This window comes from Pinus tabuliformis, chromosome 2_2 (genome assembly GCF_031772625.1).
Source record: "Pinus tabuliformis cultivar Carrire ecotype Pingquan chromosome 2_2, CPIR1, whole genome shotgun sequence".
Classification (NCBI taxonomy): domain Eukaryota; kingdom Viridiplantae; phylum Streptophyta; class Pinopsida; order Pinales; family Pinaceae; genus Pinus; species Pinus tabuliformis.
The window spans coordinates 116480575-116502336 of record NC_142300.1 but is presented as its reverse complement, the minus strand read 5'-3'; positions in this window follow the sequence as shown (position 1 = coordinate 116502336).

Below are 21762 nucleotides of genomic sequence, written 5' to 3'. Positions count from 1 at the left end.
AAGACAATTGCATATCTATTCAAAGCATGTTATAAGATAAGCCTAACTTATTGTATAATTGCATCATCAATTTTTCTCAAAATTCTTCATTTTCTGATAAATCTAAGTGTTTATATGGAATGCATCAATTTACATTATGATGATCCATGTTAAACATTTGATGTATGAAAACCTGAGATCCATCCAAATATAAACATGGAAGCAAAAGCAAAGGTACTACCATCAAATGGAGGAGAAAATTCTATTCTATTCAAATATGCACATGCAAGCAGAAGCAAAGGTATTGACATCAAAGCGGAGGAGAAAATTCTATTCTATTCAAATATATATGCATGCAAGAAAAAGAAAATGTATTGCCATCAAGCGGAGGAGCAGATTCTATATATTTTTATGTTTGGTTTATAGGAGCATTCATCATGAAGCATCATGAGATCTACATCCAAACCATATTATTTGTAATCTCCATGTGAAGACATCTATCTCAACAACTAATCAAATGTTGTACCAATGTAAAGGATAATTTCATGTACATATCCTTTATGATTGAAAGAGACTACTATTGAAATGAAAATGGTTCTGCAAATAATTAAGTTACATTGCTATAGTTCACTGCATCACTAGGATTTCTCTAAATCCTTTAGCACTGTTATTATGAACTCAAAGATTTGGATGCAAGAAGAGTTAAAGTGTATTCATCATCAATAAAATAAATCTCTTGAAAAGCATCAACAACATAGTTGAAGATGAAGATCAGATTAGGATCCACCATCTCATGAGGATTTGAATGAAGAATCAATACATCAAGAGCTTATAGCTATTCTAAAGCATATCATTTAAATTCAAATAGAGCATTCTTCATATTTATTCAAGATGCAAAAAATAAAATTATTATATCTCATAACAAGCAAATGAACAAACATTAAAAACCACTGTGTTTCCAAGTCTATTCTCTATAGTGTTTGAGATGCAATTTGTGGGCATTCAATACTTAGAAAATTTCGAGAACAACAAATTGTTGATCAAAAGGCTACCATTGCATGCCATGAAAATGGCATCACTATCATTGATTGATTACATACATTAAAAGTCTTCTAAGAAAAAGGGAGATTTGTAAGAGTTCAAGAAAAACTTAGAGTAAACAACATGAATTAAATGGCAACCCAAAGAGAATTGACTGCTCAAAGTAATTCACCTATGTAATGGACAGAATGAGTTATTGAAGAAAAGTTGTCGGAAGGAAAAAGTAACGAAAGATTAATAATGATAGGTACATAATGGCAAGAGACAAAACGAGAATAATACGACAAGATACATAAAGATAATGAAAATGGACAGCCTATCATAAATATGTTACTGACACAAATGGTTGAATGGATACTGTTGGAATATAATGATGAAATCGATACATGCTCCAACATTGATTACAAAGCCCTAACATAGAATAAATTACAACGTTCACAGTGAATGGAGCGTTACAGATTAACTGGGTACTTAATAGCCTTTGAATGGAGCGTTACAACATCAATATGTTTTACCTATATCATGTTTAGGTCTGGATGAATAATGTTATTTGGTACCAGATTATCGACTATCATTGGGTGAATAATATTATCTGACATGGGAATATTGACTATCGATTATGGAGATACTAAGTATTGGAGCATTATATGGACCAACATCCTCAGAAGAATGGAAGAATGTAAATTCATGGTTTAATCATTTAGAGCATGCATTGCATAATGGTTGACAATACTAATGTAACACATGCACTGCATCCAATATTGAAATCGAATGGTTGAAGCTTGAGGCTAGCGTTGAGCTATCACTCATATTTTTTTAGGGTTTTGTGCCCTAGCGGTCCAAGAGCAAAGGTGAGGAGGTTGGTACAAATGTGTTATAATGCCCCAACGTTCATTTGCAATTATTACCCAGAAAATAACTTTAGTTGAGAAGTGAAAGATTGCGTTGATACATTATTGGTCAGCATTCCATATATATCACAACGTTCAATGCTATTTTTACAAAAGGCATATATCAGCATTCAATTCATATATCAACGTTCAATACATATATCAACATTCAATACATATATACTATTCCATACGTATATCAACGTTTATAATGTATTAACACCTAACGTTTGAATCGTTGTGTTAATATCAACGTTTTGGTGTGGGTGCATTATTAAATGCCTCCAACTTTACACACCGATATTAAATTCCAATGAGCCATAAAGGCCAATGCCTCCAGCGTAATCGACCGACTCAACACACATGCAACTCAATGTATATCATTTGCAGCTCAATGTAATCCTATTGGAAAGCAGGTCAATGCATAGTTGTTGCAGCTCAACGTCTGTCTATTACCACATGAAACCCAACATATTAGTATATCGTATTATTTGCTCAACGTCCAATGCTCGAATGCATTTGCAGCTCAATGTATTCTATTTTCTCCAATGAGCAATTTCCCAACTGATAAGAGAAACCAGACTTGAGGATTGCTATAATTCGACCTTCTTGACAATCTTCTACAACACTGGTTCATGAGCTCAGCCCAATACAAACTCACATGCAGTCAATCTGAAATGGAAGAGAAACCGCTGAAAATCGCAATACAAACTCAAGGCTAAATTGCTCTAGAAACTAAAAGTTCAGATTCCTCATAGAAATGGCTCGGCCCTTCTCTTCGCTTTGTTCCAGGTGAAGATCTAGTCATAGCACCCATTTTATAAATAGTTTAACTAGAAGCACCAATTGCAAGGCTAGTTCCCGGTGAAGTTGATATCGAATTAGTAGTTGACCTTTCACCTGTTGATCCATACGCATTTGACTAAGCTCACTTCTATGGAAATGAGATTTATGGCAATTGAATCGGTCACTTCTATTTATTTGGAATATGTTATTATTCACAGGGCGTAGCAGATGGTCTGGAGCGTAGCACTCTAAGCAACATCATATGGAGCAGTGCAACTATATTTTTTTATAATATTGTTTAAATGGTTATGGATTATTTGCAGCATCTTTATGATGGATCTCCCACGACCTACTACCTCAATATTTTTTATTTCGACGTGCTCATCATTCAAATAATGCAGTAAGTTAACGCGCCTACCTATCATCTATCTCGCTCACCTCTTCTCCCTCGAAGAGGCACTCATTCATGGGTCAGTCTTCAGATCCACTTGATTCATAACTAGTAAATGATCGCACAAAGGTAAAGGAATCAATAGCAACAATCTAAATGGATTATGATGGGTCAACGAAGTAAATTAGTAGTATGCTGGCAAGGGGTCAACTGAAGAATGGGTGGGGTAGCCACTTCGAAACAGACATATCTTATTTTGTTGGATAAATAACACGTATCAACAAGAATACCCTCAAGTTATTAGTATATTTCGTGTCCGACTCAATGCTCCTGAATGAAGTGAATCGAACTATCATCGAAATAAGCCACTTGGGCTTAGAGTGTCACTGAAAGACGGCGAGGGATACTTGTTAGTGGCCACCCGCAACCGTACATTTTGAAAAAAAACTATGAGCGATATAAAGTTAATTCATTGGGCATTGTTTTCAAGCCGCATGGATAAATTGTGGACAACCATATGATATAACAATGCTCTCCTGCCTTGGCACATGATGAGACATCAATGAATGGGATGGATGTTATTTATTGGAGAAGATGGAAGCAAAGATTCTTGTCCGACTTTGTTAATGTCATTGTTATTCCCTTACTTTATGCATTTATTATGTGTTATTATTATTTTAAACACTATGTAATGCTGCAAATGTGGGAAGCTTTGGAGATTAATACATTAAGCAACACTGGAAATTGATACATTGGCAATGTCTTTAATACATTATCAAGTATAATTTTATGAATTAGGGTTTTGTGTCCTAACATGCTTATTCCTTAAGAGAAACATTTATTTAATCTAGAACAACTTTAATAATCCATTTGGAGTGGCATTCATTCAAGCATAGTATCAACATTGTTTATGCAAAACAAGACATTGAAGGTTGTAGAGCATTAATGCAATGGTGACAGCTACAATGGGGACTCTTTTACAATGAGTTGAAGACTATATTTTTTTTTGCAGTGCGTGGATTGGAGGACTACAAGACATCTATAACCCCTTTCCATTGATGTCAAAGGGGGAGCTAAGAAGAGGTTTTGGGCAGCAATGAGAAATATCTTTCAGAATGAAAGGGGGAGGACGAATGTGTTGCCATCAATGCCAATGGGGGAGATTGTTGTCATTGATGGCAAAGCAACAACAACAAAAGAGCAGCTATGTGAATCAGAATGTTGAGCTTAGGATGCTGATGAGCTAATGATGTTGACTTATGTTGTTGTATGCATATGATGAGCAGAATGTTGCTCAAAGGATGATTTATGTTGAATGCTAGATGGCTTGAACTGAAGAAGGCTGGAAATGATGTGAAGTGCAAAGGTTGGATGTGAAGGTTGAACATTGTTAAAAATGGGACATTACAAACACACACACACACATATGTTTTTAACTGAATAAAAAATGTAGACAATAAAAGAAAATCTGATTTGTCTCTTGTAATCATTACAAATTGAGTTGTTTTAATTCAACTCTATTTTATCTTACAAATTATTTTTTTTAGAACTGAAAGTTAAGAGACAAGCTTGTGATTAGTTTTTGGAAGTCCAAGAGGCAATGTTTCATTTCATATTCTTGCAAAGAATACAAACAACCAAGATGGCTTGCTTATAAAATATACAATGTGGAATGGTAAAAAGACTTTTTGAAGAAAAACAATCTGCATAAGAAATACAAAGTGAAAAGGAAAAGAAGTGCAATAGTAGACCTGACAGATTGTAAACGAGGTAACCAACATTTGTGACATGATGTTGTGATTGAGAAATTTATGTCCCTTCCTATGTTGTAGCTTGAAAAGGAACATGTTGTAGCCTATCGAGGTAGGAGCCTCCTGTGGGTCGTAGGCTGTAGAAAACTTGTTGGAGTTGGAGCTTCCTTCAAGGTTGGAGCCTACAAAAAATTTGATGTAACAAGGAGTAGTAGCTTTCCTTCAAATCAATTTCAGCCTAAAATTCATGGTTTTCTCCCTTTGGGGCTTCCACTTATATCTGGTATCTTCATGTGTTTATTCTTGTGTGTTGTGTGAATGTTTTGAATATTTGATAAATAAATTTGAAAATTTCTCTCTTTGACACTTGCAAAATGAATTCAATAATAATTAAACACAAACATAAACCCTTAACTTCATAAGAAGAAGATTAAGTTGAGCAAAAATGAAAATTTTGAATTACTGATTCACCCCCTAGTAATTCTCAATCATAAACATCACCTCGATCTAATTATAGTTATGTTAATCCTGACCTGGTGGATAAGTGTGGCTTGAGAAAAGAAGTGCATGCAAAGTCTTGGTTGGTGCAATTGACTACAGGTACTAAGAAGAGAGTTCATCACTGGGTAAGAGCTTGTGCATTTCAGTTGAATGGAATGCCTACAATAGCACATATAAATGTACTGCCATTGGGATCATATAGTATGATTTTGGGTATTGATTGGTTGTATCTTCACAGGATCAAAGTAGATTGTTATGATAAGGCCATTGAGTGCCTGGATGATAATAGCGAAAAGAGAACCTTGTAGGGAAAGAAGAAGCCTACATCAGTTAGCATGGTCACAATTATGCAGGCTAAGCGTAGTTGCAGGAAAGGGTGTGTAATGTTTGTCATTCATATTTCTATTGATAAGGGTGAGGATGCATAAATCTTCAATAGGTACCTTATATTACAACAGTTTCAGGATGTGTTTCTAGCAGAGACTCTAGAGTTTCCTACCCACAGGAAAGTGGACTTTTCTATTGAGTTCGTACCAGGGGCAACAACGACATCAAAGGAACCTTACAAGATGAGCACACCAGAGTTAGTGGAGTTGAAGTTACAGCTGAAGTAAATGCTTGATAAGGGATACATTAGGCCAAGTGTATCACCTTAGGGTGCACCAATATTGCTCCTAAAGAAGAACGATGGTACTCACATTTTGTGCATTGACTATAGGCAGTTGAACAAGGTGACGATCAAGAATAGGTACCCATTCCCGAGGATTGATGAATTGTTTGATTAGTTGGGGGGAGTAGTAGGGTTCTCAAAGATTGATTTGAGATCAAGATATCATTAGCTATGAATCAAAGAAGAGGACATCTACAAGACTGCTTTCAGGACCAGGTATGGGCATTATTAGTTTGTTTTAGTTCCATTCAGTTTTACTAATTCTCCAGCTACTTTTATGTGTTTGATGAATAGTGTGTTGCATCCTTATCTGGAAAAGTTTGTTATTGTATTCATTTATGAAATCTTGATATATTCTAAGAATAAGGAAGAGCATGTCGATCATTTAGCAACAGTGTTGAGGGTCCTAAGAGAGTGTAGAAATTCTCACTATAGATCAACAGATTATGCAATATACTAAAGCAAAATACAAGATCTACTTCTACAACTACTTTGCGAAAGCTTAATTGAATATGAGCAAGATCAAATAGAACACATATAAGTGAGAATGAGAAATTCAAAAACACATGAACACAGAAGAATAACCCAGGGAAAGCCTCAGCCTAAAACCCCAACCTCTGTATTATCATACAAGTGGAAATATGTTCAAATTACAAAAAGGATCAGCTCTCAAGCTATCATGCTCTCTCTGCAATCCAACTGCTGCTCATAGACAGTCAAAGGGTTCTCAGAAACCTTCTCCTCTACCCTCCAAGCCTCTATTTCCTTGCGCAGTTTTCCTTGGGGTCCAGTGCTGCCACATGTGTGAATTGGCCTCTTCACACACTCACTAACCTCTGATCTAACTGTGCAATCCCGAAGGAGATAATTCCTTCTGCATGGATGAGTTTCCTATATAGGAAAAATCCTCCAACTGATAGTACACTATCCCTTCCTCTAATCTCAACTGGGTCTCTGACTGAACTGACATGCATGAGTTATTTATGAGAGAATATTCAGTTATCTGGAGAGCAACAGTTACATGCATGCAAGCATTAACTAATTGAACTCACAATTAATTCCACAAACTGTTAAAATTAATCTAACTAGACTTGACTCAGTTAATTGAGCCAACTAATTACAACTCATCCTTATCTCTTTAACTAATGGATAAATTCCTCAATTAATGGAGAAACTATTGCATGTCCCCACGTAGACTTCATGTTTGATTTTATACAACTAATTAACTGAAGATGAATTAATTAATTATTTTACAAATGCTAAGATCAAATTCGAATTTTACTTCTCAATTTTAGTTCAAGGACTAACTAAAATTGGAATCCATCTCGAAATGCTATTTATAGCAATGCTATTTGTAGCACTTCCATTTTTCATACCTTGTTGCTATGTCCAACACTGGTACCCGAATTGCTATTTATAGCAATTCTATTTTTAGCATTTCTTGTTGCCATTTTCAACACTCCCTCTCAACAAGAAAGGCATTCAACTCGAACCCGATCCTGATCCTTTAGAATGTTCTGCATGCAACACTTCTCCCAAGTGTTGTTGCTCCAGCAACTCTAGAAACAAAAAAAACTCCCAACTGACCTCCCCGTTGGGCTAGAAACATCCTCTGATGCTGAAGCTCCATCTGCCACTAACAAGTGCTCCCTCTCTAACCTCTGAGCTGTTGCAACACTCCATGCATCTCGCACTATTTCGCACCTCTCTGTGCCATCCTGCACTGGTGCAACACTCCTGTGCCTCTCGCATTGTTGCAGCCTGCTAGCGCTGCATTCTCTTGGACATCCTGCACTGTAGCTCTCTCTGCCACTCCATCTGCATTTGTCTCTACCCACTCAACTAGTCTTGTTACTCCTCATCGAGGCTCCTGTAGCAAGGTCTAATCAAAGAGGCTGGGTACGTCAATGATCCTACCCCTATTCCAACCTTCTTGGGACTGTCACTCCACATCGCCCCACCTCCGACCTGGAGGTATGGATTATGTGATCCCTTTGCCCACCTAGCTCGAAATTTCCCCCTACTGGAGGTCTCTGCATGAGTGGATGCCTCCACTCGATCTCCTCTCAACTTCTCCAGTTGTGGCTACTCCAAAATCTCTTGAAGCTACTTCACCAATTGTGGCTTCTCCATAATTGTCTGAGACTTTTTTTGGCACTGCATGTTGAGAGGTAATGTACTCTCCCTCTCAACCACCAAGTCTCCATCAGTTGCCTTGCTCCTTAAGGCTTTGCATGCATCTTGAACCTCAAGAGCATACATGTTCTTGACTCGTGAACCGATCTGCTTCACTTATCTCGTGGTGATGTGTCGAAGGAAAACCTTTCCCTTACTGAAGACTACATCATAGCCTTTGTCTTCCAGCATTACGATCGACACCAAATTTTTCCTTAGTCCTGGTACATACTTGACATTAGTCAAGGTAATGTGAGCTCCATGCTCCCTATGAAAAACAATCGTGCCTACACCTGAGACATTATACTTTTCATCATTACCCATTGCTATGAGTATCTGGAGATCTTTCTCCTCCAAGGTACTGGTCAAACTCTTGTCGTTGGTCATGTGGAAAGAAGCTCCATTGTTAAGAAACCAACCACATCCCACCATGGGTGAAACCATGCATGCAAAGAGGGTGAAATCAAACTTGAACTGTGAGGCCAATGCCTCACCTTCAGATCCTTCCTTGGATCCCATCTTGGATTTCTTTAGTGGACATTTTGTAGCAAAATGGCCCACCTCATGACAATGAAAGCATCGCACTTTCGATTTGTCAAACTTCTTCCCACCATAGGAAGAACTCGATTTGGGATGAGAATCCTTCTCCTTCCCTTTCTTCGTCGTACTTGCTAAGGCGCAATTTTCTTTATCCTCCTTGGATGAAGAACCATCTTTGGTGCTTCTTCTTATCTCCTCCTGCATTAGATCCGACCAAAGTTGTTCCCAATCTGGAAATTTCTCTCTTCCATTTACTGAGTCTTGGTAGCTATGCCAGCTCTTAGGAAGACCGAGGAGTGCAAGACTCACCATGTCATCATCGGTTGTCGTGATCCCTACACTTCCAAGGTCATCCCTGTAGGTGGTGAGCTTGTTCAGATATGTAGAGATCGTGTCGCCCTTTTCACACTTGATTTTTCGAAGCTTATCTTTCAGCGCCAGCTTCCTCTGATCGCTGCTATTTTGATATAGATCTTTTAATGTTTTCCACATCGAAAATGGTGTCTGCTTCCCATGGAGGCTCGAGTAATGTGGTCTCGAACTCCGTCCAGGAGGATTCTCCATGCTCTAGCCACACATTTCTTCCATTCCGCCAATTCTGTAGCATTAGCTCCTGCCGGCTTGGGGACTTCTTGATCAATGAAGTCCTTTAGGCCGTTGTCCTTTAATACTGCTTCCATGCAATCCTTCTAGGCTATATAATTCAAGCTGCCATCAAGGGCATACTTGAGTCTTAAACTGTTGAACGCCATTGGTGAAATTGAGATGTGATAAGAACTGGATTTCTATATTTGGGAACCTCAAACTTCGAACTTCTCCCTTCTTGTATATTGTTCTCTGCTTTGATCACCTTTGCTTCGATACCATGTATAACTTCTCACTACATATCAATAGATTATGCAATATACTAAAGCAAAATACAACTACTTTGCGGAAGCTTAATCAAATATGAGCAAGATCAAATAGAACACATATAACTGAGAATGAGAAATTCAAACACATATGAACACAGAAGAATAACCTAGGGAAAGCCTCAGCCTAAAACCCTAATCTCTGTATTATCACACAAGTGGAAATATGTTCAGATTACAAAAAGAATAAGCTCTCAAGCTATCCTGCTCTCTCTGCAATCTAACTGCTGCTCATAGACAGTCAAAGGGTTCTCAGAAACCTTTTCCTTTTCCCTCTAAGCCTCCTATTTCTTTGTGCAGTTTTCCTTGGGGTCCAGTGTTGCCACTTGTGTGAATTGGCCTCTTCACACACTCACTAACCTCTGATCTAACTGCGCAATCCTGAAGGAGATAGTTCTTTATGCATGGATGAGTTTCCTATACAGGAAAAATCCTCCAACTAATAGTACACTATCCCTTCCTTTGATCTCAACTGGGTCTCTAACTGAACTGACATGCATGAGTTATTTATGAGAGAATATTCAACTATCTAGAGAGCAACAGTTACATGCATGCAAGCATTAACTAACTAAACTCACAATTAATTCCACAAACTGTTAGAATTAATCTAATTGGACTTGAATCAGTTAACTGAGCCAACAAATTACAACTCAATATTACAACTCATCCTTATCTCTTTAACTGATGGATAAATTCCTCAATCAATGGAGAAACTGTTGCATGTCCCCACATTGACTTCATGTTTGATTTTCTACAACTAATTAACTCAAGATGAATTAATTAATTATTTTACAAACAACTTCTAAGATCAAATTCGAATTGTACTTCTCAATTTTAGTTCAGGGACTAACTAAAATTGGAATCCATCTCGAAATGCTATTTATAGCAATGTTATTTTTATCACTTCCATTTTTCATTCCTTGTTGATATGTCCAACACTGGTACCCGAACTGCTATTTATAGTAATGCTATTTTTAGTATTTCTTATTGCCATTTTCAATAGAGAGCATCAGTTATATGCCATACTTAGCAAGTGCAGTTTCTTTCAGACGTAGGTGCATTACTTGCGACATGTTGTTTCCAATGAAGGCATAATAGTAGATCTAAAAAGGATAAGGGCTATCATGGAGTGGGCAGGTCCTAAGAATGTAGATGAAGTTAGATCATTCATGGAGTTACCAGGTTATTATAGGAGGTTCATCAGGAAGTTCTCATGCATTGCATATCCTATTACATCTTTGCAGAGGAAAGGGAGAAATTTGAAAGGACAGAGGAGTGTGTGGCAAGTTTTAAGCAGTTGAAGCAGTTGTTGACAAATGCTCTAGTTCTTAAGATTGCAGGTGCATATAAAGAGTTCGTGGTGTGTGAAAATTCCTACATTAGAGGACTTGATGGAGTCTTGATGTAGGAGGGATAGGTGGTATGCTACAAGTCCAGGAAATGAAATGAGCATGAGAAGAACTATGTGACTCATGATCTTGAGTTGGTAGTTATTATCCATGCATGGAAGATGTGGATACATTATCTTCTTGGCAGGAGGTTTGTATTGATGAACGATCACAGTGGGTTGAGATATCTATTTGACCAACTGAATCTAAATGCCAGGAAAGCTAGATGGTTGGCCACTCTCAGTGAGTTTGAATTCGAGATTAGATACATCGAGGGTAAGGAGAACAGGGTTGTAGATGCTCTTAGCAGGAGAGTGAAGATGAACCATGTTGCAGCAATGAGCTTGTATGGGATAGATTTACAGGATCCGATCTTAGAGGTAGGACAATAGGATGACATGTATAGAGAGCTTAGGCACATGTTACAACAACAGGGTACAGGTGATGAGGATGTGGATTATCATCTCATGGTAGATGGTTTGGTGAGATTCAGGGATATGATCTATGTGCCAGATGACAATGGGCTCAATAATCTTATCTTGAGGGAATTTCATGTCAAGCCTTATTCATGACACTTGGGAAACCATAAGACAATGAGAGTGGTGAAGAAGTTATACTATTGGTCGAATCTAAAGAAGGAAGTGGCATAGTTCATGGCTAGATGTTTGGACTGTTAGCAGGTGAAAATAAAGTGTAAGCATCCAGGTGGATTACTCCAGCCTATTCTGATTACATAATGGAAATGGGAGGTCATTTCCATGGATTTCATTACAGGTCTTCTGAGGACATCGAGGCAGCATGATTCTATCATGGTTGTGGTCGACAGGTTGAGAAAGGTAGCTCACTTCATTCCAGTGAAGACTACTTATTCAGCTAGTGAGGTGGCATAGGTATTCATTAGGGATATCGTGAGATTGCATGGTGTTCTGAAGAATATTGTATCAGATAGGGATGCTAAGTTCAATTCCAATTTTTGGAAGGAGTTGTCTGCAGGTTTGGGGAAAAAGTTGGCCTTCAGTACAATTTATCATCCGCAAACAGATGGACAGACAAAGAGGGTCAATAGGATTCTGGAGGATATGCTAAGGATGTATGTCATGGATCAATAGAGGATATGGGAGGAGTACCTTCCATTGGTTGACTTTTCTTACAACAACGATTATCAATAGTCATTGAGGATGAGTCCATTTGAGGCACTATATGGGCAGAGTTGTAATATTTCCATCAGCTGGAGTGATCTAGTGAATAGGCTATTTATAGGACCAGACAAGTTAGCAGGCATGGAATAATAAATGCAGGTTATAAAGAAGAATATAAAGACAACACAAGATGAACAAAAGAGTTGTGCAGACCAACATAGGGCATTTAAGGAGTTTCAGGTTGGGGAGCATGTGTATTTTCCATCAAGCCTAAGAAGAGCTGCTTAAGGATTGGATCATGTGCCAAGTTGGCACCATGGTATTACAGGCCTTTTGATATTCTTGAGAGGATTGGACCAGTGGCCTACATACTTGCATTACCTCCAAAAGTGAAATTCCATGATGTTTTCCATGTTTCATTGCTTAAAATATATGCAAAGGATATTGATCATGTTATTGATTGGTCTGTGTTGCAGGTGGAACCAAAAGAAGAATTCCAGCCGAAACCTCAATTCATATTGCATCAGAAACAACTCATGCTCCAGAATAGAGCAATCGAGCAAGTTAAAGTGCAGTGGATTTCCTTTGGGCTTGATGAAGCTACATGGGAGATGACTGATCAGATGCAGGCTATGTATCCTTCATTGTTTGTCGGTGGAGGCAAATGAGTTTTTGGTATTTGTACATATTTATGTATGGTTGTTATTATAAATATTGCAATGAGTTGTGTTATAAAGATCCAATAAGAGGTATGGTTATCATGTTATCATGTTTGTCATGATGGTTTTGCTTTTCAGCAGGTTATTCATTGTAAATATTGCAACGAGCTAAGTTATAAATCTCCATGGGCAGTATGTTTTGGGTTTTAGCGGTTTTTCCGGTTGTAGGTGTCATAGAACACAAAGGATGGTGTTCCCCTAGGGTGGGGGGGTTTGTAACAACCCAAGGTTGCAAGTTCATGTAATAAAAGTTAATAAAGGAAAAATAAGACCAAGGTCACGGGACACTTATTCCAAGTTGAATGTTGGGAAGTATATCCTACTGGGCATCACTTGTTGTGTTTATGGCTAAGGGGGAATTGGCAAAGGAAATGGAAAAGGCTTTGAAAAGGCAAAGAAGCATTGATTGGAATTTTTCTTTTCGAAAATAATGGAAATTAGGAGAAAAGGGAGGTGAAATGTCACATGTTACGTGTGAGGAGGAAATTGAAGGGAAATAATGGAAAAATGAAGAAATTAAAGGCATCAATAATAAAAATATATCAAAGCATCAATTGGTAGCTTTTGGTCAATTCAGTTTTGGAGTTAGTCTCAAGGAGGATAAGAGCACCAAGAGGAGAAGGAAAGCAATCAAGAAAAAGAAGGACAAGGAGAGTAAAGGAAATCAAGGATCAAGCAAGGAAAGGTCGGATAAAGCGACTTCAATGAAAATACTTGTAGGTAACAGGTTGCATGTATGATTTCCTAGTTGGTTTTGGCATGCATGACATATGTATGTGTGTGTTTTGGTTACTTTGTTGTGGTGGCATGGACATTGCCAGGTTTTGAGAGTGGTTTCATCCTTGCTTTACCATTTCTGGATAGTCATGGTGCGATGGGATTCTTTCTCAGTTGAGCTATGGATTTTCAGAACATTTTTGGATCCGGGTGAGGTGGTATCAAGAAAATCCCAAGGGTTGGGGGTGGAGATGGTTTTCTCTGGGACGTCCTCAACAAGTGGGTGGAGACATGAAAATTCCTTAAGGGATGGTGAAGGAATTTTGAGGCATCCAATATCGGTTTGGTTTTGTGATATCGGGACTAGTTTAGGTGAGATCATGGTATGGTGAGGGTGGAGGTGGTTTAACCTCTGGATTCCCTTGGTCATTTATGGATGGTTTTAACCCATGAGATCCCAAATTCATGCTTGGAATATAGCACAGGGGTGATTGGCATAAACAAAGATTTGTTTCAACCCAATATATGGTCAGGTGGTACGTGAAAGTCCCTGACGGTTGGATTTTGCATATGGTTAATAAGATCTAAGTTGCTATTGCTTTTGATGAGTAAATGTACTTGTTATTATGTGGCTTTAATGGTTGTTCTCTCATTATTATTTATCTAGTTATATGATGGTTATAAGCATGGTTAATTGAAAGATCTAAGTATGAATCTTATCACATTTGTATTAATGAATGCATGGATAATGAATGCAAGACCCAATTGGTGTTATGAAAACTATTATGAGAAGGCATTGTTGCTTCGTGTATATCCTCAGATACATTTCCAAATCATTATGTTCAGATTTTCATTCATGACATGTAGGTTGCATGTTCACCATGTGTTTGATGGAATGTTAGTCCCAATTGGGAGAGGTTAGGTCAAGTCCTAGTTCAAGTTTTGGTTCATATGCTTTGTTTCTATGTCATTTATCATTTCTGGAAGTTTCACTGAGTTTCGGGTAGAGGTCTGATTCCTGGCCCTCAAAAAGTGGCTCAAAATTCAGGGTTGTTGGCATAGAACTGACGAGAAAAGTCCACAATTGCATGGAGGCAGGTTTATCAATGCAACTGGAGGGCTACAATCACTTTCATTCCTTGGCAAGGCAGCGACTGAGGCCCTAGGTTAGTGAAAAAGAGAGTCAGCTCAGGGGTTGGACACCTGGAGGGGTTGGGTAACTCCTGGAGGTCTTGGAGCACACAAGGAAGGTTAGTAAAGTATTAAGTTGTCAAATAGGAGGTTGAGTCTGATCTTACTGACCTTCAGCTCATGTTTACCTTGAACAAACCAGTGAAATTGGGTAAATGTGGGAAGAGGTGGTTACAATCATAAATTAATACTATCACAAAATTGTCTAGATAATGAAACAACACACTGTTCATCAAACACATGAAAGTATTTGGAGTATTAGTAAGACCAAACAAAACCACCACAAACTCATAATGCCCATACCTGATACATAATGTGACATTGTAAATGTATTATTATTTTATGTGCACCTAATGATATCGTGATCTCAGATCAATCTTTGAGAAAACTGCTACTCCCTTCAACTAATCAAACAAATCATCAATCCTTGGCAATGGATACTTGTTCTTGATGGTCACCTTGTTCAACCGCTTGTAATCAATGTACAATCTGTGAGTACCATCCTTCTTCTTGAGAAATAATATTGGTTCACCCCAAGGAGATACACTTGGCCTAATGTATCCGTTATCAAGAATTTTCTTAAGCTGTAGCTTCAATTCCACCAACTGTAAAGTGCTCATCTTGTACGGTGCCTTTGATGTTGGTGTTGTTCATGGTACCAACTCAATAGAGTAATCCACTTCCCTATGAGGTGATAACTCTGAAATATTTGTAGGAAAACCATCTTGAAATTGTTGTAAGATAGGGTACCTCTTCAAGACTTCTACATCCTCAACATCCTTACCTTTGTCACTGGAAACATGCATTTCAAACAATACACACCCTTTCCTGCAACTGCGCTTAGCTTGCATGGTTGTAACCATTCTCACTGATGTATGCTTCTTCTTTCCCTACAAAATTCTCCTTTCTCCTTCATCATCCAAGCACTCTATAGCCTTGTCATAAAAATCCACTTTAGTCCTATGAATGAATAACTAGTCCATGCCCAAAAGCATACTGTATTAACCCAATGGAAACACATTTAGATGTGCTGATGTAAGCATACTATTCAACTCAAATGCACAAGATCTCACCCAATGGCCAACTGCACCAACCAGGATTTTTCATGCACTTCTTTACTCAAGCCACACTTATCCACCAGGTCAGGACTAACATAACTATAATTAGATCTAGGATCAATCAAAATGGAAACAACTTGATCACAAATCTTACCTTCCATCTCAATAATGGATGCTTGATGATCTACCTGCATGTTTTCAAATGCTGCATAGATCCACAGAATGTTATGACCAACATCCCCAACTATTTGTGCCTCATGAGCATTGTGGATTTGAGGCCTTCCACCCTAGTACAATGGGAAATCCTTTTTGTAATGATCTTTTCCACAAATCCAGCACTGGAACGATTCTCTACCACTACCTCTATTTTATTGCTCTCCAGGTTGAGGTCCACGTTCCTTCTCAATTGCATTGAGCTTCTTGTAAGGAGCCACATTCTCTTTTTCACCTACATCTTAAGGTATTCCTTGCTTTGGTGGCCAATTCAATTTAGCTTTCTAATTGTTATTCAAATCACGCTTAGACTCAACCTTGCACTTCTACTGCTCATAAAAATGCTTCAGTTTCTTGATGTCTTCCTCCAATGACAGAGGCTCATCAAACTCAATCTTGTCTCTTAATGATACTGTCAATCCACTGATGAACCTTTTAATCCTCTCTTTCCCATCCTTGAGGTAAGGCACATACCTCAACAACTCCAAGAATTTTATAGTGTACTCATCATCTGTCATAGAATCCATCTTCAGCTCATTAAATGCCTTAGATTTATCATCATAATACCTCTTAGATAGGTACTTCTTCTTGAAGGGTCTCTCGAACTCATTCCAAATAAAATCCTATTATTTAATGATTGACATTCTTCAAATCCTCCAACCAGATGTTTTCTTTCCCTTTAAGATTGAAGGTGGCTATTTTGGCCTTCATGTTCTCCGAGTAGTCATGCAGTCTGAAGAACTTCTTCATCCTAGGCAACCATGCTTCTGCACCTTCTGACTTCTTCATATCTCCATCAAAAGTAGGAATCGTGTCTTTCTTGAACTCCTCTAGAAAGTACTCACTCCTCCTATAAGGATGATGGTTATGATGATGATTGTGTCTCTAGGAAGAAGAACTAGAATAAAACCCATACATACCAGTCCTCTTATCAGATGGTTTTAATGATTTTCCACCTATAACTGTGTCCTCTCTATCCAACCCATGTCATGATTAAGTCCCACTACCATATGCCCCATTAGTCTTCTCCTCTTGCCTATCTTTATAATTGATCCCCATTTTCACTTGCTTTGGCAACTCTGAAAGGCTATGTAGAATCATTGCATTGACCTCTGCCTGCTTTTCTTGAGCCCTTGAAAGTCTTTCCTTAGCCTTAATTAACCTGTCATTATCTACCTTGCAAATTCTAATCTATGCCCTTAAACTCCTCAATGTGTCTGCTATATTAGGAGAATACTCATCTCCTTTCTGCTCAACTAATCTGTAGCGAGAGTCACAGGAATTGTAATTCACCATTTTGCTTGTCATCTCTAATTTTCATCTTCTTGCAAACATGTCATGTTATCTAAACTAGATAGATACCATAATCAAAATCATACTTATATGAAGTTCAGGGGAGGCTATCACATCTGAATAAACCAGTCCAAATTAGTATGATACATGTATATACATAATCATATACACATATCAACATCATATCAATAACTCAACATCATGCATGATAACACCAACTGCATAAAATGACCTCATGCATGATAACCATAACCATGACAATCCATCTACATAAGAAAATTACATGCATGTATAACCATCACAATGCATGCATAACCATATGCATTTACCCCGAGGTCAATGGAGGTCAAGTGCTACAACCTCACTCTAACACGACCCTGTAACACCTCCTCCCACATTTACCCACTCTCACAATCCATCCAGGATAAACATGAGATAAGTGCTACCATGACATGAACCAACCTTAAAATTCCATTTAAGGAAGTGGGGCCCACAAACTGAAGACTTACTGACCTTCCCGAGGGCTACAAACCACTCAAAAGCTAAAAAACCACCACAGATGACCAATTCTTGAGTTGGAACATTTTTCACTACGTAGGACCATAATTGCACCCACAACACTACATGCATGCAATTATGAGGCTCCAACCACATGAGTTAGCCTGCCTCCATGCGTTATGACCTCATATCCCCAATTTTTTTCTTGCGGATCCGAGATCTGAGTCACTTTTCCAAGCTAGTCTCCAAACCACTTCCAAAAATTGCCTGTAGCTTTCCAGAATCATGATTAAGGTGATAACAATTCCAAACATTCAAACTTGAAACAAGAACTTGCCATAGAATGCCTAGTACACATTAGACATTCCGTCAAACATATGGTGAACATGTAAGTCACAAGTCCTGAATGCATATATGATCTTAAATCTCTGAATTTCCTCAGAGAATCACCAAGAAGGTTTAATGCCTTCTCATAATAGATGCAATAACACTTGTCAGCCATAACTAGAACATATCATAGAACCATGCTTGTAACCAACATATAAACAGAATAGGAACCATGAAATTTTTTCCCTAAAATCAAGATAATAGCAAGTACATGTGCTCATTAATCACACTACAAAAATAAATCTTAAATATGTATGCAAAAGCCAACCACGTCAGGGACTTCCACGTACCACCTGACCATATATTTGACTTAACCAAATCTTTCTTTTATCCAATAACCCTTGTGTCATATTCCAAGCATGTGTTATACAGTATTTTGTCACACTCCTAATCTCACATCCTGAAGTATCGCACTTTGTGTCGTCAATGTCACAAGTGTCGCAAAGTGATGAAAGTTGTTGCAAATAATATATTCACCATGAAACATGTTTGGATTATCCCTGAAGAAAAGGAAGAAAACTTTCCTTGAAAGCATTCTGAAGATCTTGTCAAAAACCTTGTTTTACAAGCCCAATGCTACTTTTATAAGGAAAATTTGTGCTGGTAACCTCTCGCATTACACATGTCTCACGTTTCCAACACTACTTTTATCAAGAAAATCCGCACTCATACTCTTCAAGTAGTTTTTCCCAAAATGGAGTAGATGCTTCTCTTACTAGAAGGCTCAAGAATGATGACATGGTTTCAAGTAGTTGAATATTGGAACGAGACCTCCCATTCCTGGCCCTAGATCCTACTTATATGGATCTCTCCCTTGAGATGCGGAACTCCTCCCTCTTTTCATGGATCCTCAACTCCCTCTCCTTCCCTATAAATGAATTTCCCACCATCCACAAATGGTGGGTTGTTTGTTGTTGGTTGGTTAGTTTCCATTCTAGTGCTGAATTGTGCCCAAATGTTGCTCATTTGCAAAGGAGAAAAGGTGTTTGAAGGCTAAGGCTTGGACTTGGAATCTCACTTGAAGGAGGCTTCCAACATCAAGGCTTCATTGGTTGTAATGCTCTCTTTCTCATCTATTAATAACACAATATATGTTTTCTTTCCATAAATGCTTCAACTATTGTCCATTTATTGTAATTCTCCTTGATGTGTTACATAATTTGTATTATAAAATGTTATGCTTTGCATAGTTTTGTTGTCTCTTTCTTGCAGGAACTCATCTATACTAATGAAGAGGAGATCATGAGCGTGGAAGCCAAAGAGTCAAGGTCGACAAAGAGGATATTAACATCATAGAGAGGTAGGAGATCTATCATCCTTTGCATTTTCTAGTATGAATTAGGAAATATTGCATGTAATTGTCTTATGTAGTTGCTGGATCCTCCCATATAACTAGAGGGATTGTTTCTGTCCGCAGAAAGGATTGCCTGCACAACAAAATGGCGACTCCACTGGGGAGTACATAACCCTTCAAGCCTCCTTTGTCTTTGGTCTCTTTTGATAGGTTTGGCCAACCTCTTAGTGATCCATAACTTTGATTGATTATGGATCCATATTCCGAGTGGTGTGTGGTTTATAGTGTCAAATCTAGGTCTTTGTTTAACTTGTTTGTTTTTTCCTAAGATTTTCTCGCCCAGAGCGTTTTTTTATGCAAAAAAGAGCATTGTCATCATGGATTTTGTTGATTAGAATCGCGCTAAAGACCCTATCAGCGCGGATTTAGATCATTACAATAGCGCTGGTCCAAGAAATGAGATTTTTTAGGGTTTTTGACAGAACATCTGGAATGCCTTGATCTCTTAAGTCTTTCTCCTGCTTTGTGTGCATAGAATTTTGATTTATTGTTGTTAAATTATTTGTGGTTTTCAAAAGTCTGTTCCATTTTTAAGTAGTGAAAATGAACATTGGTTGAATCTTTAGTTCTTTGGGTAATTGAATATACTGTTCTAACTCCTTTCATGTGTTACTGATTTGTTGTTTGATAAGAATTTTTAGTTCTTTTGAAAACCAGAAAGAAATTACATTTGCATTTGTTAAGCCTTCATCTCAAAATTTATCATTACTTCGGGAAATTACATTAGATCACGTTGCACTAGAAAGTTGTTTTTGAGATTGTCATTGAGCATAGATTACATTACTTGGCGTTGAAAGCTGATAAGTGCATCTTCATTCATTTAAAAAAAAAAATCATGTAGGTGAGTTTTAGTAAATTAAAATTCATTTACTTTTTGCTTGTTTCATTGGAATTGTGGAATTGAAATATCTAGTTAGGAAGCTATTGTTGCTTGCATATTTGATTGTTGCATCAATTTTTGGACTTCTTCCGTACACTAGATAACTTTCATTGAAATGAAAAGAATCATTTTTTGATATTAGTTGCATCGTAAGTGTGTTCAGGTGACATCGAGTTTTGAGCCTTGAAACCGAAACATAATTCAAGATCAACTTTAAAATTCATCTCAATTAACCTAAGGAGAATTTGGAACATTAACACAAACATCTAGAGGTCTAGGCTAGAGACATGTTTCGACATTGTTAAATGTAGGAGTTGTCGTTGTTTGCTAGTGTTGCATCCCAGGGGTGAAATCGTGTTCCACGTACGTAAGTGTATAGGATTGTTCTCCACATACTTTCAGGTATATCGGATGACACTCCATGCATGAAAAGTATAAAGGAACACTCTCATAGAACGATTATGCATTAGACAACACTATTACGAACTACAGAACCACGTACCATCAAGTATATTTTGGGAGTCCCCTGTAGGTTTCTATCCATCCATAAGTAACCGAGTCTGCTGCCTTGTATACCGTGATACAACAAACACATAAATTCAGGGAAATTGGCTACCGTACATTAAGTCCTTGGTTCGCCAAGGTGTATATTGTAGTTCACGGTTTCTTGGTAAAACTTTGTGCCTAGTTACCCAATTTTTTGATTGATTTGTTGTTAATTTCTAAAATTAATTGATTGTGGAACAACATCCTTTCTGTGGAAATACTCATTAGTAGATCATAGGTTGAGACTAATGGAAACAGTTCCTAAGTCCACCAATAAAGGAAACCCCTCTGATGGGAATCTTAGTCCTTTTCCTTCTTTTGGAAATATTGGTGCTACATATATCGCAACATTGTCCCTTCCCGGATTTACCATTGGTTTTCCAATTGGTTATTTTCGACCCCTATGGTCCCGAATGTCCAAATTGCTTCTCAACTAAGTTCTCCTCCACTTAAACAACATCAACCTCATGTTGATCCTAAAATTGACCCCTTTTATTCTTCACCTATTGTTTCTTCACCCCTTTCTCCCTCTTCGCCCAGTGAAAGTATTGATTCTAGTAACGAGGGAGCTAAGAAGAAGAAGAAGAGGACAAAGAAGAAGAATCAAAATAAGCAAGGGGCCAACCAAGAAACCATTGATACACATGAAACTAGTGTGGAGAAACCTTCCAATCAACCCCGCAAAGTGAAGTTCCCTTGCAGGTTATGCAAGGGTGACCACCTTCTTAAAGATTGTCTTGGTAT